The sequence below is a fragment of the Ochotona princeps genome, chromosome 8 (genome assembly GCF_030435755.1).
Source record: "Ochotona princeps isolate mOchPri1 chromosome 8, mOchPri1.hap1, whole genome shotgun sequence".
Lineage (NCBI taxonomy): Eukaryota > Metazoa > Chordata > Mammalia > Lagomorpha > Ochotonidae > Ochotona > Ochotona princeps.
In genome coordinates, this window is record NC_080839.1 from 52,611,125 (window position 1) to 52,637,752 (window position 26,628).

The window sequence follows — 26,628 nt, forward strand, 5'->3', positions numbered from 1 at the left end:
AAATTGAAGCCATATGCTAGATAGTGGTTTAATCAGACCTGTGATACTCTCCTTAGAAAATGTGTAAATAAGAACCTGACCTCTTCTCTCTGATTTTGATCACCTGGACCTTCTGTTACCCTTTCTGTTAAGACAAATATTCCAGGGGGTTAACAATCATTCCCAATTAAATACATACATAAAACATATAGCCATTCATTCATATCTGCATGCTCAGCCATCCATTCATACATGAACTCAATCAACACTTCTCAAGTCTTACACAGCCTGTTATTCCTATACTGTGTCAGGATAAAGATCTTGGTGAGGAAGCATAATGCTGTCTTTGTCTTCCTAAATTTAAGCAAAACGATACTTTAAGACTTTATATGGGAAACAGAAAATTGGTGTTCTAAATTTCCAGCAAGTAGAAATGCTAATCTCAAAAGAATATTTGCAGAAATACTGAGTGGCAGGACCATGGGGTGGGAAATGGGGCCTGGTTTGAAGGATCCCTATATGTGTATTTTTATCATCCGTGTGCTGGATGAAGCAGAGAGCTGCCAGATAGCTTCTTTTCGACAGCTTGGAGTTACTGTTGGGAACAGATCCATGTATGGAAGCGAAAGCCGAAAGGCACAGATAAGCTGAGATCCAGCTATGCAAGCCATGTTTAGAGGCACTTAAAGGACAAGCATCCCAGGTTCTTTCTTTCTGGTAATTTGGAGAAGCCATCACACCGGATCCTTTTTTCACCTCCAGCCCATGTGGACTGAGCAGCCAAGGCCTGACAGAGGTAGGTGCAGAGTTTTTCTAGGGAAACTTATCTAAAGGATCCTTCACGAATATTCCCCCGCCGAGCCCCTGGAGTCTTGTCACAGAATGTGCCAAAGAATATTTTGAAAAACAAAGAAAGATCTGGGTTGGGGTTGGTGACTAACAAGTATTTAACTGCTCTGCCTTCTGCAAGACAGGGCAGCTTGGCTGCGGAGAAGGAGTGGCAGCACAAATTTGCTGCCAAATAAAATCCTTTTGTTCTGGGTCACTTACCGTTTGGATTGCTGCGGAGGGGAGTCTTCCTTGATATTGTTGGCACCTTTTAGAATGGACTCTGGGTTCCCAGAGGGGTCTGATGCTGTATGCTTTAGGGTGGGGTAGATGGGATGTCATTTTCCTTGCTTGTTCGTTGGAAGCCTGCAATAACTCACACGTGTGGCTAGTTCTTCCTTAGCCATAGGAAAGGCTGCTTGTGCGCGGCATTCTTATTTTTGGCAGCTGAAGTCATTTTTGAAGGATTTCTCAGGAGCAAGGAGGTTGATTACATCCTGTTCAAAGATTCTTGGGCTGTTTTCACAAACACAGAATCTTGCGCAAGTTGAAGTTGCTGCAACCAGCTGTAAGCACTAGATTTTTCACAGTGTCTTTAGCATCGTTGTTTCTGTCTTTGTTTAATGGCTTCAGACTGAGAAACTGGGAGGGAGATGTTATCAGAGATTTTTATTATGTCATCAGCCATATTTTAGGGAAAGTTATATCATGGCAAAAACAACAAAAACCATGTGATTCAAAAACCAAAGGCACAGGTTTCAAGGTAGCAACAGGAGCACCAACATCACGGTCTGTATTGCTGTACCATATTTCCTAGAATACGGATAAACCCAGTCAAGTCAAGGGCAAAAATGCTAGACCATAGCTGTAACATGCACCTGATTTCCCAAGATTAACGGAAAATAATTTTCATGCAAAATCATGAAATATAAATATAATTAATCGTCTTGAATATACTACATCAAAAGTTTAAGTAACAGTTGAACCAAGTTTTTATTTAACTGGGTTTTCAAACTTGTGACACAGAATAGAGCTTGGGGAGACATAAAAACCCCATGTACCTTTTTCTGATGAGAAATATGATTAATAAACAGGTACAAGGAAATGATAAGTGTATATGTAATACTAACCAAAGAGCTGTTGTTTGGATAAGTCAGTTATCTGAGAGAGGAAATTCTTTTGACAAATGTAAATGAGTTGGTTTCTTCTAAATTATGAATATTCCATGATACCAAAATAGTACCAGGGAAAGAGCAAATGTGGTTTTATTTCAATGGTAATACATCATCATTATCAAACTAGTTATACAAAAAGCTGAAGTTTTTCATTGGATTAATCTGTTATCTGCCTGTTTACACTGTCACCACATTAAATCCACAACAATTTTAACTTACCCTTCCTACATTTCTAAAATAGGCTGTTTTACTTCACTTAGAAATACTTAGATTCTGTATCTGCAAAAGAGAGAGGGAAAGAGAAGAAAAAAGAGGAAGAGAGAGGGGGAGGCAATAAACTCAACTTTCTTTTTTTAAACTAACAGAGATTTAAACCAACAGAGACAAGTTGTCATAACTTTAGCTAAAGTGGAACAGGCCTACAAAAGCTTGGTTTCAAAATACTTAATTAAACACTGCATACCAGCCTGTTTCCCAAAAGGAACAACACAGCAGTCGTCTTTCTGATTTTCAATATGTAAAATGTGCGCAGCAATGATGCCACTGGTGGGAACAGATGTAATACATTCATGTCATCATCTACTGTTTTCTCATGTGCTTCCTGCCAACTACTTTGTAAGTGTGCACTCTGCATGAGAAATGCCCGTTCCAGTGCTTTCTTTAGCAAACAAATTCAAGAAGCATGGTGCAAGCCATAGGCAACAACTCGCTGCTATTTTTGTATGTAGTATGTCAACATTTACAGGAAAAAAAAATTAATGGCGAACAGTCAAGCCACTTGCCCTTTTGACTCACGACTTCCTATGCTTTCAGTGATGAGTGCACAAGTAGGAAATCTTGAGAAGATAATGTTTGGGCAGGAGAATGGAAAGCGTGAGTCTCATCTAAGAAAAAAAACCACGGCTGTTACAGTCAGCACATGGTATGCTGAGGTACGTTGTACGGTGGCTAAGAATGACAGGAAAGGTAACATTTGTCCAAATAATGTAGAGCCTGTATGATATAATATCTGCATATAAGAGAAGATATGATCTATCTGGGTGATACCACCAGACAGACTCTGCTAAGTGCCCGCCCGGCCTATTACTCCACAAAGTGCAGGAGACCAAAGTCCTTCCCAAACGCTTTACAGACTTCGGTATTTTTGCAAGCCAAAAGTGTGTGTGTGTGTGTGTGTGTGTGTGTGTGTGTGTGTGTGTGTCTGTGTAAGCAACAGTAGTGATTTATTTTTCCAGAAGAGAGATATCAAAGGCACAAGACTAGGGGAACGTACTGGTGAGGCATTTGACGAGCAGAGTCCCTCTCCATCAGTCTCCAGCACACGGTACAGGTTCCCTAGAATCCCGACCGCTTAGGTTTCTCGTCATAACTAATCTATTCAGACACTACCTCATTCAATTTCTAAAACTGAAAGTTTCCTGATATTTTCAAGTGTCCCCACAAGGTTTTAGAAGAAAATTACATGGCAGATTCTTTTTTTTTTAAAGATTTATCTATTTTTATTACAAAGTCAGATATGCAGAGAGGAGGAGAGACAGAGAGGAAGATTTTCTGACCAATGATTCACTCCCCAAGTGAGCGCAATGGCAGGTGCTGCACTGATCTGAAGCCAGGAACCAGGAACCTCTTCCGGGTCTCCCATGCGGGTGCAGGGTCCCAAAGCTTTGGGTCATCCTCAACTGCTTTCCCAGGCCACAAGCAGGGAGCTGGGGGAAGTGGAGCTGCCAGGATTAGAACCGGCACCCATATGGGATCCTGGCGCGTTCAAGACAGGGACTTTAGCCACTAGGCTAGTGCGCCGGGCCTGGCAGATTCTTTTTGAAGGTACTTTTAAGACCTATAAGGAAATGACAAGAAAAACGTTGACAGCACTTAGTCACTTAGCACTGTTGAGAAAGAAGTGGTCCTTCTTACCTATTGACTTCTTTCTCTACCATGAGCCAAGCTTCTCACTCTGTGTATTGCATATTAGAATGACTTAGAGTAAGTGGTGTTCACACTGCACTCCTGATGGAATGAATAGACCCAAGGGATCCAGGCAAAGGAAGTTAACTCTTCAATTTACCCATGAAGTCCCTGTGTGCAACCAAAACTGAGAACTCACTCAGTTTTGAATAATAATAAGGTAGTAACCAGTCTAATTTATTTCAGTAGGGGTGGTCGATAGAACCTTAAGTAAAAAAAATTTTTTTAAGTATTTTTCCCAGAGAAATAATTTAAGACGTTATTTTGATATAGTCTGTGTTGACAGAAAATTCCTTTTTAAAAAGAAGCTGTCTATAATAAAGGATTAATCTGAATCTATTTTTATATCCCAAAATCATTCATTGAACTCCTATATGGAAATTGGTCACAATTTTACATATACTATACATACAATATATATTTATAAATACAGATCATATATGATATTATATGACATCATGATTCATAATTAAAGCTGCTAATTAAAATTTTATATTATTTTAACAAATCCTCAAACCACCATGCTGAGAGGGCATACTAGTTTTTTATGGCAACAACATTCTAAAAATGGGTACTTATTTTTTAATAAATGGGGAATAATTTTCATTCTTGACTTTCACTTGTTTAGTATGTGCCAAGAGCTTTGGATCTATAGTTATGATTTCCTGTAGAGGACCTGCTGATTTTTCATGTAAAAAAGTGAGAATAAATCTTATGTAATCCAAAATAGTGAGAGGATACAGAGAATCAATGATCTACCCCTTCCTCCTATGTAAGAGATGACAGGAGGGCTTTTGGAGTCCTGTTGGAGAAGATGCTGTCAGGGATACAAGAAGCAACTCCTCTACATTTCAGGTCAGGGTAGGGAAGGGTAGAGTTCAGCTCAGTGGTCGGAGCCAACACGGAAAGAAGCAGGCAGGGCAGATGGCTGAAGTCAACGCAGCCATCTGTCTGACTTCAGGCGGTCATGGCTGAAGTCACTTCCACTTCCTCAGTGAGCCAAGGGCTCTGACACGTTGGACAGGAAAAGTACGAAGTGTCACAATAATAAGCAAGAGGTAACCACATTTGAAATGACATTGATGAACCATTATCAGTTGTAAGTTATTGTTGGATTTAACACAAAGAAACATAAGTTTGATAAACTCCTTTTGAATCTTAACTACTTTTGCCTTTAGTTTATCCGTAGGGATAAAATGCATTTAATAATATGAAAAGTCTTTTTAGTTCCAAATTTAGGCAAAATTAATATTTGCATTCCAATTATACTACCTGCTGCCAGGCTGAGCAATTTACTTAAAAACTGTCTTGCTACATGTTGAACTTTTGCTGTTTTCCAAGCATACTTATAAATAAGTCACATGTATTATAAATCTGACATTTGCCCTGGGACATAGCTATTACTTGATAAAATTGAGAAATTGATGCCAGACTAAGAATGACTAAATGATACTCTCGAAGTCATATAACTAGCAAATAGAAATGCGAGGACTTGACGCCTGTCTTTAGCCTCATCGTTTGAGAAAATTGTTCCTGGCCTTTTAAAAAAGGAAGACAGATAACCAAATGAATGTATCAATACTGTCCTGTACAGTCATGGAAAGAGATTTGGAGGAAAACTGTGTTGGTAATCTATCTGAGTTTATTTGCTTGATAAACTAATCATTGATAATTTTTGAAAACCAACTATATGAGAAATAGCATTGATTTCTCATTATCAAATACTATTTCCAATAACTGAATTGAAATTTTCAAGAGACAGATTAAATTATTTTTTGTGACAGTATTTAATCATTATATTCTCTGGCAATATGGATTTCATGTTTCATTAAATGCGTGTTGAAATTATTTCTCTCACCCTTATACAAGAGGATTTGGATCAAAATGAGAAAATGAGATAAGAGTGATTTAAATGAAAGCTAGTGATGTATTCAGAGCTCCCTGTCATATACATGTTAAATCACATTGAAATTCCAATTTGTGAATATAAAATGAGCAAGACACCCACTTGACATTCAATTTACATTTGGGATTATGCTTATGAGCACAGGACCTTTGGAAATTCAAAATATGATTTTAAGCAACACCGAGAGTTGTGCGTTTAGTTTGGAAAATTATAATGAAATTTCTTGTAACTCCCGAAATCTAAAGTGTAGGCTGATGGGTCACTTAAAAAATAAGAGAATGATAAAAGGTTTTTCTTTCTCACCTTTTATCACGCATATGCCAAATAGTGGAGGTCAAATATGCTTTTAACACTATTAGAACTCAACTCCACATTCAAGATCATCTGTCATACGGATTACTAGGCATGGTTTTGCTACCATAAATTTAGTCTTCTGCCTTAAAAAGATAAATACTCACTGTGATACAAGCAGCAAAAGGAGAAGCCACATAAGACTGAGACATAAAACATGGGGTTTCCTCAGGTCCTATAACACTATAGACCTCAGTGGATTTCATTTCTTTGAAATTGCCAACAATAAGTAACCACAGCAAATGATAAAATTATATATTTTTAGATAATTAAAAGTACTAAAAATAAAGTTGCACTATAAAGAAACTATATTTAAACAAGTTCCATATAGTAGGTTCACTATATTTGTGCTAAAGCCAAGGTGAAGGTCCATGCTCTTTAGAGATCAAAGACTAAATAACGGATGTAATCTGCATTTGCCATCAGCAGTTTCTTCTCCATCAATAATCAATTTACATATCGTTTAAAAATGTGACCAACTTGCTGGATAAAACTGTCAGTTCAAGGGCACAGAGAAGAAACATTCATTAGACAGGTTGAGAACCAGATCTGAAGAAGTTCCCTAACTTTGTCATCTTCCAAAGCAAGGTTTTCAAAACATGATCTGAGAAATAATTTTTCCCCAATGTCTGATTATATAGGAAATCCCCCGATTATAGCAGATCTGTGAAATCTGCATGAAATTTCTCAAATCTGAGATATTCAGAAGGTTCACTAACATATTACAAGCTCTCAGAAATTATACAGAAGGGTGATCTGCACATGCCCTTGTTATGTTCAATCAGAATGTGGAGTCCAAACAAAGTGTACCTGATACACTGTGTTCCCTCACCTTAGAGTATCCATGGCAGAGATCAAGCATGTAGTCTTTACTGACTGAGCTTAGATAAGTCAGAATCATTGTTAGTTGAGTGTTGCGGGTAGCCACAAATAACTAACCACAGTTAGTGCATGTAATGAGATGTGGCTGCCACACTTAACTACAGCAAGATCTTCTAAGAAAAGTTAACTTGAAAATAGTCCTCTTCTCGGGGGAAGACTGGGTATGAAGACTCAATTAACTAATCTTTACCTTGCATGCACCAGGATCCCCTATGAGTACCAGTTCTTGTCCCAGCTCCTCAATTTCCCTCCCAGCTCCCTGCTTGTGGTCTGGGAAAGCAGTCGAGGATGGCCCAAAGCCTTGGGACCCTGCACCTGAGTGGGAGTCTCAAAGGAGGCTCCTCGCTCAGGCCTTTAGCTTGGCTCAGCTCTGGGCTTTTTCCCCATTTGAGAAGTGAACCAGCAAATGGAAGATCTTTGTCTCTGCCTTTCCTTTTCTCTGTAAAACCACCTTTCCAAAATAAATAAATAAATCCTTTTTTAAAAAGCAAAAAGAAAATAGTTCTTTCTCTGAAAAAAAAATCACTTGATAAAACCTATGGCTTTAACATATGGGTCAAAGTTGTATGTGCAAAGAGTAGAAAGATGCCTGGTTTATAAAATGCTTTCTTAATCACTAACATCTTAAACACCAGAAATGTATTCATCTACATATATGATATATATGAAAGAATAGAAAAGCATTTCAACAATTTCTTTGCTGTTAGAAAGCAATAGACATATTGATTCTCCATTGACTTATATTCAGGCTACTATACATTGTATGTTTATGAATTTGTGGATATATATTATGTATTTTAAAAACGTATTTGAATGGCAGAGATAACAGAGGGAGTGATAGAGAGAAAGAAAGATCCTTCATCTGCTAGTTACCTTCCCAAATGGCCACAATGAGTGGGGCTAGGCCTGGCCAAAGCCAGGAGCCGGTCTCCCCTGTTGGTGATTGGGGTACAATGTCCTGTGCAGTCTTTCCTGCTTTCCCAAGTACTTTAGTAGGGAGGTGGATCGGAAGTGTAGCTGTCAGAATTTAAACTGGTGCCGATATGGTATGTCAGAGCTACAGGCAGGTGGCATAACCCTCTGCCTTAGTGCTAGTCCCTATACTTTTCTATTGGTTACCAGAGCACTTTAAAGTGAACTCTGCCAGTAAATCACATCAACGACATTGTGTGAAAAACCCACTCTACAAACATATGTTGAAGCCCTGGAACTCTATTGAGTACCAAGAGTCACAATCCTGAGGCAATTAGAGTCCACTGGAGCAAAAATCAGGTCATTGAAAAGTTGTTAGATGAGAACTATGATCAAGATTAATACTATAGGTGAGAGATGTGTTCTGGGTAGAGCAGCATATGTATATCCTAGAAGCAATAGAAAGAAAAAAGCAAATTATAGGAGGCAATGTACATGCAATTAGATAAAGTTTTCTAAGTAGAATTAATTAATGTGCTTGCATTTAGGTAAGAAAACAGAATCATTTTCAGCACTTAAGGAGAGCCCTTCTCTGTCACTTCCCCAGACATATTACCTCTTGAGGGTAATCGTAGAGTGAAGTCTGTCAGTGTTTTGCTATTAGTTGAACTTTTATGTGGTATACTTATGAAATAGCCCTGGGAAACAATGATGGCAGTATCTTTACTCTCTTGTACAGAAAACTGAGGTTCTCAAGTTAGTGGAAAAGGAAAATGCGGCAAAATGAGAAGCCATGTAGGGGATCTAACCAGAGTATGATAAGATTTATGACATCTCCCTTAATTTTTCATATCCATGACCATTTTGTACACCAAAATATATAATTATTTGATGATAATTGAATGAGTAATTTCAACTCACTCTAGCAATATATTTATTACTCAAAATCACATAAACTTATTCAGCTAGCTCTAACATATCTTCACAACTGTGCCAGAGATACCAAGAAAAAATACTCAAATACAATTACATTTCCATTCTAAGAACAAATGAGAAAAGAATGCTTTACATTCACTTTCTACCACATAGCAATGACTCAATAAATATTAGTGAGCATACTTTGCTCAGCAATCATTTACAGAGCATCTGTGATCTTCTAAGTTCTCTACTTTGGTGTGCAACATGATGATTATGACAGACTTCACCCTCAAAAAGTCATCAGTCAAACCTAAGATGTAAAGTTAAATAAGAGAACACTTCCAGAAAGTGATAACAATAGTGCATGAGGATTAGAAAGACGGCAGAAATCACACTAATAGTTGGGCATTCTTCCATGGCTCAGATGAATGACATGATGACAATACATTAAGAAGCTAAACAATGTGACATTGAGTAGGAATGGAATTTTAAAGTACTGTTTGTTCAATAGTAAATTACTAATTTCTCAGATTGTTTTCCCTTTGTTTGATTTCTTTCTATGTGCATGGGCCTAGGTTTAACTAGATGGTAAAAATCAAACTCTAATAGGGACTTTAGTAGATATGCTGGGCAAGAGGATATTTTAATTACTAAGTAAGATAATATCTTGAGACAGTGACAGCAATTTTAGGTGCTTTAAAGTAAAATCTTAGTGTAGGGTAAAGAGTCAAGAAGAGTAGAATGATAGAATTTTTTTAAAAAAAAAGCTCCTTTGATTGAGTCCATGGTTATGGCACCATATGAAACCTGAAACATACTTGGCATCCAAAATGGGAACAATGTACTCGTGTTAACAACCTTATTTTTATGTGTGTGGTAGATCAAACACTGCTAGGAATTATTATTCCTACTAGGTCAGAGAGAGGCAATCCTTGAGAAAAGATGGTCAGAAACAAACCAAAATAGAATTTCATCATCTGCTGGAGCATTTAAGAAAAGGCATCTGTTGAAACATTTAAGAAAAAAAGTATCCATAGAGCATACTTCCATCTGATGTGGAGGCTGTGCTGGGTGATTTCAGAAACTCATCTGCTTCTAAGTGTCTTTGATTGACTTACAGACCTACTTCCCAATGTGAAGAAGGTAGATTGCATCCATATTTGTCAATAGAGAGAAGTCACCAACCAAAGCATATAGAGCCAAGAAGGTTGCATGAAAATTGGAAACATTTTAAAATAATCTTCAAAAGCAATTATGCACAGCTATTTTTATTTCTTTTATTCATTTGTGTCAAGGAACTGGACATACAAAGAGAACATACATATCTTCATTGGACTGCCAAAGTTTGCAGGTATTTGAGGGGATAGACACAAATATCAGTCCATATGCAAACCAGATAACAATTAAAGCAGTATAGGGGGATACAAAAGGATAAACTGTGGAAACGCTTCAGCTAGAGTGATTAGAAATGAAATCTGAAAACAAAACTAAAGAAAGCAGGAAAGTAAAGAACAGGAAGTGAAATTACCAGACAGAACGGAATAGTAGAAAATGTGAACGCTTTGATATCAGAAAATACTTGATGTGTTCTAGAATAGTAAATGAAATTCAGAATAGTAAAAACACTGCAAAGAGACATCACCCATGGCCAATGCATTAGATCTTTGATGTTCATCAATTTTTAAAAATGTTTTATTCTTATTTTCCATTATACACTTTTGTAGGGATAGACATTCCCCTTCCCTTCTTTTGCTCCTTCCACTCTCTCTTCCCCATTGTTCCCTGTATTTTACAATGAAATAGTCCTTCAGTTGTAGTCTCAACTCCTGCTTTCTGCTCCTTCTGTGTATCATGATGTTAGATGTAAGCAATGATAGAGAGTCTAGCATCTTATTTTTTAGGTATATTTAACAGTTTTATTGGGGGCCTTCTTTTATTTGGGAGTAGCGAGATGCGTCATGCAGTTCTGTTTCTTTCCTGAGACTCCACTCTCCATTACACTATTCATTTATGAGATTATAAGTGCATACTTGTTTACCTATGTATCTTTTTTGCTTTGTATTTTGGATCTTATATTTATAGTTGTCAGAACACTATTTAGAAGTCTTAAGGAACTTTCCTGTAAATGTTAGAATGCCTTTGAATGCTTGTAATCTGAGAAAAGAAATTATATTCTGCTTCAAAATTCCTTTTGTATAAAACATGATGCCTACATTGTAAAAGATGAAGAGCAAAACAAAGTAAAAAGGGAAAAAAAGAATAACAAATTATAACAATAAAGCCCCATAATAAATATTAGATCAAGAGTATTCATAGTCGATGAAACAGGACAAAGATTTTTTTGAGAGTGGAAGTTAATGTTAATAATGATACAGAATCTGGGAATGAACGAGCCTTGGCTGGGTTGAAACATCCAACAGTAAGAACCAGTTTGGATTGAAGGCCAGTCAGGAAAGGCTACTGTTCCTGCTAGGACAGGAGGTGGGCTAAGTAGGGCTGGCTCATGGGCCCACCAGTATGCATGAGATCTGGCAATGAGGGAGGTTCTGATGGAGGAGCCTGGACAACTCCTCTGGCAGGACATCGTCCCTGCAGGTGAGCGCAAGAACCATAATAGGGTACAGCCCACGCCAGGCCAGGGAAAGGTACCCACTGGCAAACATTTGTAATAGGGGGGCAGAGCAGGCTGAACCAGTTCACATCACCTGCTGGCGAATGCAAGCACCAGAACAGTGTGGGTCTGGCCAGGTTCGGTCGCAACACATACCAGCACACATTATGGCTGTGTTTGGGTGCCTGCTGGACTGGGCTAGACTGTAATCGTCACCAGCATCAGCTGGAATTGGGAGTGGGCCAGGCCAGGCCAGGCTACAGCACCCATTGGCAAATGCCTCTTGTCCAATTCTGATTTGTAGTCTCCCTTTTGGTTCTGATTGAATCGTGTATATTCTATGTTCCTAGTTCTTGCCACCATGTATTTTCATTAGTAGTTTATTAAAATGCCTTATGGCATTTGCCTATCCTACTCGTTTTTTTATACACAGGGATTGACACAGTGTCAGATACAGAATGAGTGTAGTTCCTAAATCTTTATCTAAATCTTTATACAACTCATACACCCAAGCAATTATTGTTGGAAGAGAAACTAGAAGAAAATGGCTGCTAAGGAGCTGTGTTTTTCTCTCATCTTTCAGATGCCACAAGCAGGTGGTCTAGCCATTTCTAGTTCCACTTCGTACACTTTAGCTAATTTTAAGTTTCATTTTTGTTCTTTACATTTCAAGATCTACTTGACTAAATTATAAACAGATTTTTATAACATTACTCATCTGTACTTGCAGAAAGTGCTGGATTTGGAGGATGATTAACTTCAAAATATTCTTTTAAGAGTGAATTAAACTTACTAATCTTAAAATTCATTAATTTCACCAGCTTCAAAAGAAGGGGATTTACAAAAATGATGGTATCATTGAAACAACTTTCCTTAAGGAAATATCCTCTTTTTAATTATATCTTCAGATATTCATAATTATTCTGTGAATAACAAAATTTCAAGCACTGGTTCACTTGGCTATTAAAGGAAAACTCTACACACCACGGTAGTGATAAACTTCTATTAGCATTCTTAACAACATTGTCCAGTCTTCAGCCCAACTTTCTGAAGTTCTTGTGAAACACTAGAATGATTTCACTTCAACTAATTCTGAAATAATTTGGGGCAGCATTTTTATGAATTAATTTTTTCCAGACAATATTTTACTCCACTTGATTAGTACACCATTGGGATTTGGAAGCTTGTTTCTGTTTGCCACTGTGTGAGAATAAATATGCCAAGTAAACCTACTTAAGTAACCTGTTTGCTTTGAACATTATAGATAACCCAAGGAAGCAGAATCATAGGTTCAAACACTATGTAAAGTCTGACTTGGGCTTATTCCTGTTATGACAATTGGAGTGTTTCTTGCTGGGACACTCATTTCTTGCAACAAATAGGACACCACTTGGAATGTCCACCTACCTTACTGAAGTGCCTGCGTTAGGTCCCAGCTGCTCTGCTTCCAAATAATGTGTTTCTGTTTTTCAGAAGAATAAATAAATCTTTAAAATTAAATAAAAAGGCAAAGAGTTTTTGGCCAGTGTGTAGGCAAGGATAATGGGCTCAGAGAAGGTGCCTAAGGACTTTGAGATGCCTTAAGAACTCATCAAATGCAGAGTTATCTGTTTTAAATAAATAAATGATATCAAAGAATTTCTAGCCTATAACAACTGAATAAAAAACAACCTATTGTGACAAAGGATGGCATTATCAATACAGGAGATGTGTCTTAATGGGGATTGGTTTCAATGGATGGAACCCAAAAGGTAAACTTCTACACTCAAACATCCAAGTCCTGCCTACAAGTTGCAATTCTGTCTCAAGGCAAAGTCTTAGCACTGCATGTACCAATCTTCTCCAGAACTCTGCTTCCTGCATGAAATGAGAAGGATCAGCTTCATAGCCACTGTAATGCCATGTAATGATAAAGCTGTATGGTTGTAAAGGCCATGGTCAAAAGTTGTGTGGCACAATGGAGTGGTAGACTTTATATCAAGTCTCTTATTGTGCATATCAATCTAAAGTGTTTTACTTGAGAGAGGGTGGGGGAGAGATAGTAGAGCAAGAGAGATCCTTCATCTTCAGCTTTACCATTCAAGAGTCAGAGTTGGACCTGACTAAAAGCCTGAACCCAGGAACTCAGTCCACACCTTCCGTACAGGTGACAAGGAAACAACTACCTGAGCCATTTCCTGCTGTCTCCCAGGGCTTGTATTAACAGGAAACTGAAATCAATAGCAGAGGCAGAACTCAAACTCACATATCTGATCTAGGATGCAAATATCCGAACCTCCTAATTGCTGGGAAAAATGCTCACCGTTGCATTTTTTAAAGAACTATTTTTTAAAGATCTATGTATTTATTTACTCGTTTATTTATTTAAGAAGCAGAGTGAGAAAGTAGTACTGGGAGAGACAAAGTGAATCTTGCATCTGCTGGTTCATTCCTCAAATGAAACAAACAGCCACATCTGGACCAGGCTGAAGTAAGGAGCCAGGGACCCCATTTCAGTAGGACATGGGACCATTTGCATGGATCCTCTTCTGCTCTCTTCCCAACAGCATTAGAGTAATGCTGAATTGGAAACAACAACTTGAACTAGCACTCTGATATGGGTTACTGTCACTAAAAACAGTGGCTTAATCTTCCATACCACAAAGACAGCCCCTACATGTTGATTTTTTAAATTTTTTTTAATTCATTAATTACGTTGTATTATGTGACATAGTTTCATAGGTACTTGGATTCTCCCCACCCCTCCCCAAACCCTCCCACCATGGTGGACTCCTCCACCTTGTTGCATAACCACAGTTCAAGTTCAGTTGAGATTCCCCCATTGCAAGCATATACCAAACATAGAGTCCAGCATCTTATTGTCCAGTTAAGTTCAACGGCTTCTTAGGTATACCCTCTCTGGTCTGAAGACAGAGCCAGCAGAGTATCATCCCGATCAATTAAAAGCTCCAACATACCATCAGCAAAAATTTACATCATTATGGAATTAATTGACATAGTAATGAGTAACCAATATGGTAAAAGTAAATGCGAGTTCTTAACCACCTTCTGTGACCACCTCATTGACATTTCAATTTTAGTTTATACACAACATATAACATACATAACATAACATGTTATACATAACATCATATCATCTTAAATTAAGGCAAACATGTGGTATTTAACCTTTTGGGATTGGCTCATTTCCCTTAGCATTATGGTTTCCAGTTTGGCCCATTTGGCCACAAAGAACTGCATTTTGGTTTTTTTTAATAGCTGAGTAGTATTCCATGGAGTAGATGAACCATAGCTTTCTTATCCAATCCTCTGCTGATGGGCATTTTGGCTGCTTCCATGTTTTTGCAATTACTGATTGTGCTGCTATGAGCATAGGAGTGCATGTTGGTTTCTCATAAAACAAGTGTTCTGGATATATTCCTAGGAGTGCTATTGCTGGATCATACGGTATGTTGATTTTGAGTTGTTTGAATGTTCTCCATACTGATTTCCATAGAGGCTGTACCAGTCTGCAGCCCCACCAGCAGTGGAGTAGGGTTCCCTTTTCCCCCAACCTCGCCAACAAGTGTTGTTGGTTCTTTTATTCACGTGGGCCAGTCTTACTGGCGTTAGGTGGTACCTCATTGATGTTTTAATTTGGATTTCCCTTATTGCCAGGGAACTTGAGCACTTTTTCATATGTTTATTTGCCATTTGGGTTTGTTCCTTTGTGAAGTGTCTGCCCATTTCCCTTGCCCATTTCTTGAGTGCTTGTTTGTTTTGACATTTTGGTTGTTTTTTAGCTCTTTGTATATTCTGGAGATTAGCCCTCTATCACCTATGTAGTGCGCGAAGATCTTCTCCCATTCTGTGGGTTGCAATAGAAATCAAGACCAGAATAAACAAATGAGACCTCATCAAACTAAGAAGCTTCTGCACAGCAAGGGACATAATCTACATGTTGATTTTTAAACTCAATCATAGATTCATTTATAATTGTTCCTACTCTCACTCTTTTTTCCTAATGTCACTTATCATTTTTATATAAACTGTCCTAGTCATTGTCATATGATGGTAAAATAAGGGGGCATAATTGGAGAAGAAAAAAAAAAACATTTGTAAGAGTTTATGCTGAACTTGGATCTTTCTCTTCCTCCTACATATTTAACATGGATTATGCTGTTCCTCAGAGTACACATTACATTTAGAGATAGAATAACAGCAGTTATGACTGTGACTGTTGAGCTACAGCACTGAAAGCAGGCAAACCAGTTTAAATATACATCTCCCTGAAACTATAATCCATATTCTTCCCAATGTGTCTTATTACTCAGTCATTAAGCATGACAGCTTTTATGATCAGGAATAAAGCACATGTATTAACCATTGTAAAACTGAGACACCATTTAAACTTCATCTTACCTCTACTGTCGATGTGAAAGGCATGTAGAGTACAAGGTTGACAATTCTAGTACCAAACTTTGCAGTAATATTATTCGTCACTTATTTTAGCTCCAGTGTCTTTATTTGTAAAAAAAAAAAAAAGTGATAATAACCCAGGCATCTCTGGAGTTAAGAGAATGTAGGGAAATGAGATAATGAAGGGAAAGCATTTAACGTGATACGTGACAAAGAGTTGCTTCTCATTTCATAGAAATTCAATGAAGTTCAACAACAGACAGAGGCACTTGCTTCCAATTCTTGTTCTGTCAATGGCTGATAAAAATTGTATCTGTGAATGAATGATGCCCACTTTCCTAAACATTAGCAAAAGGAAAGGTGGGAGCAAATGATTTCTACATTCTTTTTGGCTTTAAATGTTTATAATTTACTTAATCTCAAATGCAATCTCATGACCTCACTGTTCAAACCAAATGTCACTCATCAAAAATGTTTGTTGTACATTATAACTGTTGCATTTTCTCACTGATGTTATACCTTTGGCTCAATATCTTTGCTAAGTTGCTCTTACAAGTCTTTCAGTTTAAATCTAATTCTTGGACACTCCTGGTATTCTGAACAGACAGTGGTAAATCCACTGTTCAATTCATCTCCACACAGATCATCTTGAAACTTCAGCATGTTGGGGCAGAGGTGTGGTACAGTGTTTAGAAAGCCATTTGGCACACTTATGTCTCATATCAAAGTGCCTGTGTTCAAGTCCTAGATCAGCCCTTGATTCTTGCTTCATGTTAATGAGTACTGTAGGAGGCAGAAGATGTGCCTCAAGTATTTGGATCCCTGTCATCCATCAACAAGACATGAATTAAGTATCTTAAGGCCTGTCTTCAGCCTAGTCCAGGCTAGGGTTTTGTAGGTATTTGGGCAGTGAACCAGTAGATTGGAGATCTGTATGGAGATTTCTCTCTCTATCTCTCCCTCTCCTCTTTCGCTGAAATAAGTAACAAACAAATAAGTAAATTTGAGAGAAAGACCTGGTTTGAGTTCCAGACTCCCAGCTTCAAACATGGTCCAGCCCTGGCTATGCTGGGCATTTGAGGAGTGAAAAAGCCAGTAAGTGCTCGCTCGCTCTCTCTCTCTCTCTCTCTCTCTCTCTCTCTCTTCCCCTTTCCCTTCCTATTCTCTCTCTGTCCCTTGATTAAAAAAAGAAACTTACCATATTATACTTGCCCAACACTTTCAGAAAACACACAAAATTTTATATTTAGAAAAGATGAAATATCTGAAGGACACCCATCTTTGTTTCCACAAAGCTCATTGAAATGCTGAGTATCTAGTAGGTTCTAATCAGTACTGAATAAATTAATGCTTTATGTTTAAAAAAAGAAGCAGTTTATGCATTGTCTATTGGAATGGAAGATTTAGAAAAACAAGCAACTAGAGCGTATGAAATTAGGATTAAATGATCTGAAGCCTTCACAATAAAATTGTTTTGTTCTTATTGCCCTCTGAAATGCTGAGGTTCCCCTTTAGAATCGACATCAATCATCAAAGGTTAACACAACAACAAGAAACCCATCTCTCCATGCTTTCCAATGAGCCTCATGTTTTAAAGTCAAGCACATTGCATCTGTCCTCATAAATATGTGATTGCATATTCCAAGTGATGAATGTTGTTTAGATGATGCATATTTTTTCTTGAATATAAATAAAATATCCATGCAGTTTCACTCATTCCTCGGTGGAGAAAATTTTGTGCAGATTAAATGTCATCAAAATGCTCCTGACTTGTTTTCTGACAGGGAGGGAAAGACAGGTTTTGGTATTTATTCATAACAGATGTAATGGCACCTTGTAAAACCATTAGAGCCATATCTTCAGGTGGTGGTGGATGGTAGTGGAGTGATGGGTCTCTCACTTCAAACAATGCTTCACAATTTGAAGAGTGACTTTTTAAAAACGCTAATGCGGTATTGGCTCTTTAGTGATTTAGAAATGTGGTTTACTGGCTAAAGTGTTGGATTTTTTTTTCCATGGAAGAATATTGCCAACAGACCTTCCGAGTCTTTCCCATACTCAGTCATTGGCCTCATGCAGTGTTAACAAGAGGAATCTGATGGAGCTGAAACTCCGGGCTGAGTACTGAGCCTGTGGAGAAGCAGAGGACTAAGGCAGTCTGTGTTTCGCCTGTAAACTTCCTTCTCTCCTTCTCCACCAAAATGTCATCTCAAAGTGAAACTGAATGTCTACCAACTTCCTCTCTTACCACCATGTTGTGACATCTGTAAGAAGTAGCAAGAAGTATTAGGAAGGTACTAGACTTGGAAGATTTGTGAAAACACATAGAGCTTGGACCACAGCAAGACATGCTCCTTTCCTTTTGCTCTGTCTTCTGCCACTTTGGGAGGGGTCCGTTCTGATTCTGCACCTTGCCTTTAAGGAACCTTCACCTTAATGCAAACACTTCTGCATGCATGTGTTTTCATTTACTCGGGTTGTGTCATTCCACATTAACATAGCAAAATGGTAGGGCACATCATGGCCTTATTGGACAGGTAGTGAAAATAAGCAGGGAGATCAGATTGGTATGTTTCTGCTGCACATTGCAGTAATGAGTCACTGCTTCTGTCATTCTCTAGGCCTCAGTGTGTTTTACCTGTAGAGCAGGTACTCTCACACCCTCCAAGGGTCCATGTACCAGTCAGCTGAGATCATGTCTGCCAAGCCAAGCATTCCATGCTGTGCTCAATAAATGATATGTACAGCCAGAGAATGACTGTTCCAGCTCTTATGATTCTGTTGGGATTCTGACACAGACCTTTGAGACATCTGACCTTGGCATGCGTTCCCCTGTTCCAGAGCTGTCACCAGCTCCAGCACTTCATCCACCCTCACGGCAGATGGCCACCTCTGTCACAGACTGCTTTACCTGCTCTCTTCATTCTTACTGAAATGTTCTGAGTCAACATGATATGGAGAGTGTGAGAATGCTGAGACGCGGACACAGTCCTGAGAAGTGTCCAACAAGGAAAAAAAAATCAAATTGTACCATAATATGAAAATGAACCGTGGAAGAAATTCATGCAAACTTAAGTAACCTTTGAAAGTAAAGACAATTTCTAGTGGGAGGAAAGCAAAATCTGAACTAGATTAATAGCTTAGTGAAAACATGTGTGTTTTTCTTTTCCTCCCTCACCCCTTTGGTCACTTTCCTTAAAGAATAATACACACACACACACACACCTGCACACAGCTGGTAAACTGTCATCTAAAACTTCCCTTCTGACACTTAAAGGAAACACGTTCATTCTTTCCACGCGCTAAACAAGCTTTCATTTAAAACAACAAATAAGAATAATCCTGAGTAAAGCAGCTTCAGGATCGTGTCTCAAGAGAAGCTGCATACAGCTAAGTTAGATGGCAAGGCACAGTCGAGGAAGCACACAAGAATAAGCAGAATGTTCTCGATTCTGTCACATAATAATTCCTCAGACAGCCTTTCACCAGCTTCCTCCATGAGCTGGATGCAGGAGCAAGAGGAGAAATACACACAAAAAGCTTTTCCCTGCTTTCACTGTCCTTCTCACAGTTTTTGTCCGAAGAAGGTGTCCCCCTTGTGGTAACAGTAGAAGCTGAACTGGCTGGCTTTTTATCTCCTCTCATGCTATTTCACACATGGAAAAAAGATTTGTGCTTTTTGATGTGCCCGTTCACTTCCACAGTTCTTGTTTCTAAAGGGAGAGCTTTGATTCAGATACTCCTTCTTATCTGAAAGTTAATGTTAAACTCAGAGGCAGATATGCAGTCAATGGTTTTAAACTCTCTAACCTCACTTACTATTTCTTACATTTTTTCCTTCATGGGCCTCCTGGTATGGTTTTTCCATGAAGTAGGATCAGAGATTGAGATTGTGTTATCTGTCCATTAACAGTCTACTCACTGGAGCATGAAAAGGGCTTAAGCTTAAGTGTCTCTTTCAATGCCATGGCTGACCTTTAAGACCTCTCAACTAAGCAACCCAGCCTGATTCAGCAGGCTCTGCCAGGCACCTCTTCTACTCCTGTTCCCCTCTGCTTGGCGTCAGAGGAAACACCACAGCAGAAAGTGCTGGCAGTTTGCTTATTTTGTAAAGGATTAGCTCAACTGAACTCTGGCTCTCTCTTTTAAGTAGAAATTAGCTTGTTTTTCTTGTATTATGTAAATATATCCCAGGTATTTCTCTTTATAATTTTTTGTACTTTCATCTTAAAATACTTTGAACAGTACAGAAAAGCAAAAAGAAGGATTAAATGTACACCATAGATGTAACAGTGATGAACAGTGTTGCCATATCTTCTGCAAAACTATAGGAATTGTAAAGGTTTAAGATGCTGCCTCATAAAAGCAAATTTTTAAATGCTGATTAAGAGCTCTGAGACAGTAATTTTATCAAAAAAGAATATATTAGAGACAGTGCAAGATATTTATCTCAAATGTGTTCTATTATAGTTAAAGCAATTTCTAGGCTCCATAGGAAAAACTGTACATCCGGAATCCAAGATGTTAAAATTGTCTGACATTAAGGTGGGGTTGGTGGGGAGGAACTGAGTAATGCAAAGTTAGTATTCAGTCATTATTATTCCAAATCTTTTTAAAGATATTTATTTATTTATTTATTCGTTTATTTATTTATTTACTTGGAAGTCAGAAGTACACAGAGAGAGAGAGACAGAGAGACACACACACACACAGAAGTCTTCCATTCACTGGTTCACTGCTGCAATAGCCTGGGGTGGACCAGGCTGAAGCCAGGATCCAGGAGATTCTTCTGGGTCTCCTACATGAGTGCAGGATCCCAAGCACTCGGATCACATTCTGATGCTTTCCTCGGCAGGCTAACAGGGAGCTGAGTCATAAGTTGAGCACCTGAGACTCAAACAGGCATCCGTATAGGATGCCAACACAGCAGGTGACAGTCCTGAAGTGCTGGTCCCTACTTCTGCATCTTACATATTTCATCTCAAATGTCACTTTCTCAGCAAAGCCCAATAATATGTTTTTCACCATTGGCAATTTGATAAGCAGCTATATTTTCCAGTACAAAAATACATGTTGCTGATTCAATAATTGAAAATAAAGAAAGCAGACATTTAAACACTATTGGGCTGGTTAATGCCAATTTCTTTACAAAAAGGACTTGATGCAATTTCCATCAGAGTACAGAATATAAGATACAGCAGGATGATACCAATAAGAAATCTCATTAACATTTCTTGAACCTGCTTTCCCGCTTCCACTGATTATTTTCTAATGTTTGCTCATGCATATGTTACCTTGTGTGTTGTCCAAGAATATAGTAATTTTGAAAACTATTTGTCTACAATCTTAAGTGTAATTTTCCACCTAACATTGTTTAGTAAACTTAATCACTTTTGTTACAAACCTGTGGTGTAAAGAACCTTGTTGCTTTGCATTGTCAGCCTTGCAAAGTGGAGGAGGTACAGCAGATGTTTGGATCACTGCAGAGCAATGGTCAATGAGCTCATTATCATTGACAATTATGAAAGGCAATGAATTGATAACATATAATATACCTCAGCCAGTTACTGTGCTACTCAATTTCTCTGTGGTATTGATTACAACCTAACTAATGAAAACTTTTATCATGGCTAGTGGTCTTGGGAAAAACTGCTAGGAAGTTTATGTTATATCCTAGTATCCTCAACTAAGGAAAAATTTCCACCAATCAATGATGATATGGGGATTACTCTGCTCACATTGTCATTTTACAAGTGTTAATTAAGTATGAATTAACAGCAAGTCAGAATACCTGGGAAGAACTTCCGTGAAGGAACTATGAATATTTACATGTACTTGAGGACTGGGTGTTCAGCATAGTTCTAAAAATCCCCACAGTCTACACTGCAGTTTCTAGGTGTAAAACTGGGCTGCAGCTCTGAGTTTCAGCTTCCTGCTCTAGCAAATCCTAGGAGATAGCAGGGTAGCTCAGGTAATTCTCTTCTGCCATTCATGTGAAAGATCTAAACAGTATTCTTGATTCCACATTTTGATCCAATCCACTTCCAATCCCAGACCTTGCAGGCAGTTGAGAACAGTGGGGAAATAAGGGGAATGAGGAGGGTGGAAGGGAAATTCCTTGAGCCTATGGAACTATATCATGAAAAATAAAAATCAAATATAGAGGAAGGATTAAAAAGAAGAAAGAAAAGTGAACCAGCAGATAGCAGTTCTTCGTTCTTTCTGTCTGAATCTCAAATAACTTCTTCAAAAACAAAATATACTTAGAAAGCAATAAATACCTCCCTAAAGGGTAGAAAGGTCCATCTTGTGAAAACGGAGAATTTTGTTAAGAGGCCAACAACCGACATCTGCAGGACAAGATATTTCAAATTTTAAATAATTTAAGGAATATGGAAAATGACCTTCCTGGCAAGGAATCTTAGGTCTTTAAAGTTTAAATGTTTTAAAACATCAAGAGAACTGATTCTCAGGTATGTCACTGAAGGAAACAGATTCTTTAAATTATTTATATAAGGTGAACAATTTCCATGCACTTCAGGATGCAGGTTTAGCAGCACAGCAATGCTTTTCACCCTGCCCTCCCTCCCTCCCTCCCTCCCTGAAGGAAATGTTTTACTGTAGAGAATGTGGACATATTTATGGGCACATACGGTTAGTTGGGGGATGAGATAGCAAGCTGTGAAATGAAGGGAAGATTTGGAAGGCAAGTTTAGCTTCACACATAGCAGACAATAACATTTTTTACATGAAGATAAGAAAATTATTAAGGGTCCTAGAATTTCAAATCAGCAATCACAGAGGAGGCCTATGATCAGTTTGGGCTCCATCCCCCCACCCAAAACAACTATGGCAATTGAGTAACATACACAGTCACACCAAGCATAAAGCAGATGCTCAACTATTATTTATTAAATACACTTATTCATGGGTACCTCATTTGGACCACACAATATGCTAGATACACCTACTCTGGGTGAGACATTATGCTGGATCCTGGGAACACTGGAGGAGTGATTCTCTCCCCCTGATGAGCTCACACTCTAGTTGCAGATCTAGATATTAAATACAAGCTGTAATCTGCATTCATCATGGTATGGGGAGTACAGGTTGTAACAGGGACATGGTCTAATCAGGAAAAGATTCCTCTGGGAGCTGATGTTTGATCAGAGTTTTGAAGAGGGATCAGAAAAGAGCTAGCAAATAGTAAACAGTTGTACAGAGAATATGTACAAATGTATAAGGTGAAATGTATAGATACAGACAAAATAAAGTATGTGCTGTCAAAGGAGTATGCTGCATATGTATATAATACTTCTACTAGTTATATGTGTTATATATATTTTGACATAACATATGAATTTTACTTTCCAATAAAGAAATAATCAAGTAATATGCATATGATAAAAGTATATGTCCTACAGTTGAATAATTATATTTAGAAATTTTAGATTATTTTTAAACAGCATACTGAAGTTTTATAGCAACTGTTTTGATGTGAATCATTAATATAGAAATTACTGCTGAGGTGTATTTAGTCTATAAATCATTTTTGTAGTATTTATAACTTAACAGACATTCAATAAGTAATTGGTAAGCAATTAATTCCCTTTTAAATACTCTAATTTATTCAATGAAAAATAAAACTCATTTTTCTGAAGACCAGGCCTTCAAGTCATTTAACTCATTTATTATTATCCATCCCAAAGGTAATTTTTTTAATGTGACTGATTTTTCACCATTAGTATTGATTCAATAATGTACAACTTTGTTTCTGCATCCAAATATAAGCTACCACCTTCTACACCACTTCATCCATCTCTAGAAAAGAATGCACTTTATATTTGCAAATACGCACTCCATATAAATGCATGATATCATACATGCATGCATATGATCACAGCTCACCAGTGTGCCATTGGTATGGTATAAAGGCAGTCCATTTATCAAAAAATATTGAGTATTTTATTATTTAGAGTGTCTTCCTGATAATCTCTTCAAAGTGGTAATTTTGCAGAGAGCAACAATGTTGGCCATTGAGAAGAAGCTATGAATATTTTGTTTTTATTATGTGTTTTCCTCCGAAATATAGGAGAAACTATCCTGGCCCGACTATATTTCCTCTCATCCAACTTGCTGCTAAGGTGTTCACTGAGACAGCAGGTGGTGGCTCAAATCCTGTGGTCCCTAGGACCTGCATGCGAGACCCATATGAAGTTCCTGGCTTCAGCCTGGTCAACCCTGGCTATTGTGAGCAGTTGGAGGAGTGCACCAGTTGATGATAGAAGATTGCTTCTCTCCTCCCCCTCCCTCTTCTCTCTCTCTCTCTCCTCCCTAATTTTCTCTGTCTTTCACATAGATGGAAATTGTAAAACATTAAAAATTTTAAAAACATTACAGGCTGACATAATGACATACATAAAGTGGACACATTTGACTGTATTGCAGTCTATTCTAAACAACTACAATTGAGGGGTCTGTCACCAAAAGCATGTTAGACTAGACAGTTAGCAAACTGTACCACAAGGTTTTTGTGTTTTGCTTTGTTCAGTTTCATTCAAAATAACCGCGCTCTCACGGAAGATAGAATAGTGCATTTTCTCGCTGGATCCCGAAGCTCTCCGCATACTTCCCATGCTGTTTCAAACTCATGGATGTCATCTGTTCTACCCTCCACACCCATCTATGTTTATTAGACTTACAGGCTGATTAGGGTCAGAAATGGATATTTTTTGCTTTAATACTCAGATTTTTCTTTCTTTATTATATATTTTATTGACATTCGTATTACTATTATTAATAACTCTCAATTTATGTATCTTGTGATCATTTATGAGTTTGAATTTAGGTCTTAACATATATGCATAAACAAGATAATTTAATAACACCAATGACCATCTCAAAATTAAACTTATCATTGTATTGTGTTATTTTGTCTGCTTAGTGTTAACTGTGGCTCATGGAATGGAAATGAGGAGAAAGATTCTTTTTCTATGCGTTTCAGAAAATGAGAAGTAAGTGTAAAAGGCATTACGCTGTCACAGGGAAGAGAGCAAAGGCTTTGCATTCAGGCTACCTGGACTTACATCCCAGGTTCACTGCGTGTCCTCTGTGCGGCCACAGCCAAGGCAGTCAGTCTCCATTGCCCAGTTCCTTTATCCCATAAAACAGGGACAGATCGTTAAGCTTGGTACTCAGAAATGGATATACTGTGGCGTTGATGAAGCTGATCCCCAGGGACCCACCTTGGAGAAGCCCTCAGCAGTGTGCTCACACCATCAGATACTTGGCAACAGGGCCAAAGGAAAGACGTTTTCTGTTTATTTTCTTAGAGTAGAACCCAAATTGTTTAAGCTTCAGTGCTTACAAAGTTCAGGCCTTCCCTGGCCATTCTGCACTGAATCAAAAGCTTTCAATGACTGCACTGGGAGGAAAGTCAATTAAGCAGCTGCTAAGAAACTGTACTTCAGCTGTAGAGGGGCCTGACCCACTCAGAAATAACTGAGTCGTTTGTTTAAGAAAGTGTGTGAAATTAGTGTACCTACAGTCAACAATACCCAATGGGCCAGAGACATAAAACTATGTAAAGAGGGGGAGACACAACATAGAGTATAATGAGCAATAATAATAAAAACACAAAAATTCATTGAGTGTAGGGTCTGTGGCCTCCACTCGCAGAATGGGAACCTTCATGTTACCAGTGATTATAATGCACCTGAAAGCTTACCTATCCTTTTGTAATATCTCTTCCAATTCTGAAATCCCAATTCTAAGCTACACAATTCTGATTCAGAAATAACCAACCAAAGAGCTAAGGAGAAATTAGAACAAGGCCCTCCTTTCACAGGACTTATCTACAATAGATAACGCTCAGAGTTTTGGCAGACACAGAAACAAAGTAGAAAATGAAGAATCAAGATCTCACTTTTCAATATGCGAACATTGGCCTAAAAAGGTTTCACTAGGATTCAATGTTAGATTTTTTTAATAATCAAATTATTTCAGTTTCTTGCCCTACCCATGAGGTAACAGTTATAACAATTCCTTACAGTATGAGAACTTATTAGCCAAAACCATGGTACTGTTTTACTGGAAAGAGAATAGGGATTAATGGTTACTGACAGTCTGTTACACATACCTCCAGAACTCTAGTTGAATTTTTATAGTAATTCTGCAAGAGACATGACCTTCCTGTTTTTATAAAAAAAAAAAAAAAAAAGAAGAAGAAATCCCAGCAGTTTAAATAATTTCGCACAGAGTTACACAGCTGATATGTGTCAAAGATGTAAAGCCAGCTCTGGATAAATCCAAAGTCTATTTTGTCATTATTAACAGTTCACTGCTTTCCAGTAAATCCAAAATCATGTGCATGTCAAGTAATACTCCAGGTTTAAATTTATGAACTGTCATGATATGAAATGCTTCAGAACGGAACAATTGTCCTCTTTTTCTACATCCGTTCCTACTCATGGTGATTTATGTTTTTCAGACATTACCTGAATGTGTGAAAGCCCAAGTGCGCGCACACACACACACACACACACACACACAACTGATCTCCTTTTAGAGGAAGATTCTGTAGATGACTCCCTACTTTTCAGTGCTGATTTCTCTAAGGACAAAAGAATGCACCCCTCTCACTTCACATACTACAGGACTTCAGTGTGATTAAAAGGTTCTGCTTGTGCTCTTTTGTATTTTTA

At 38.0% G+C, this 26,628-nt stretch overlaps 1 protein-coding gene across 5 annotated transcripts in view; it reads left to right on the top strand.

The window, feature by feature from the left end:
- Nucleotides 1-617: 617 nt before the first annotated feature.
- Nucleotides 618-26,628, top strand: part of SLC8A1 (solute carrier family 8 member A1) — a 332,786-nt gene continuing 306,775 nt past the window's right edge. For 2 of the 5 annotated variants that reach the window (XM_036497681.2, XM_058668027.1), the window contains exon 1: nt 646-775. The gene's annotated coding sequence lies outside the window, so the exon portion shown is untranslated. Of the gene's footprint in view, nt 776-26,628 lie in introns of all 5 variants that reach the window. The other 3 variants (XM_058668026.1, XM_004582756.4, XM_036497680.2) reach the window with 3 other exon arrangements.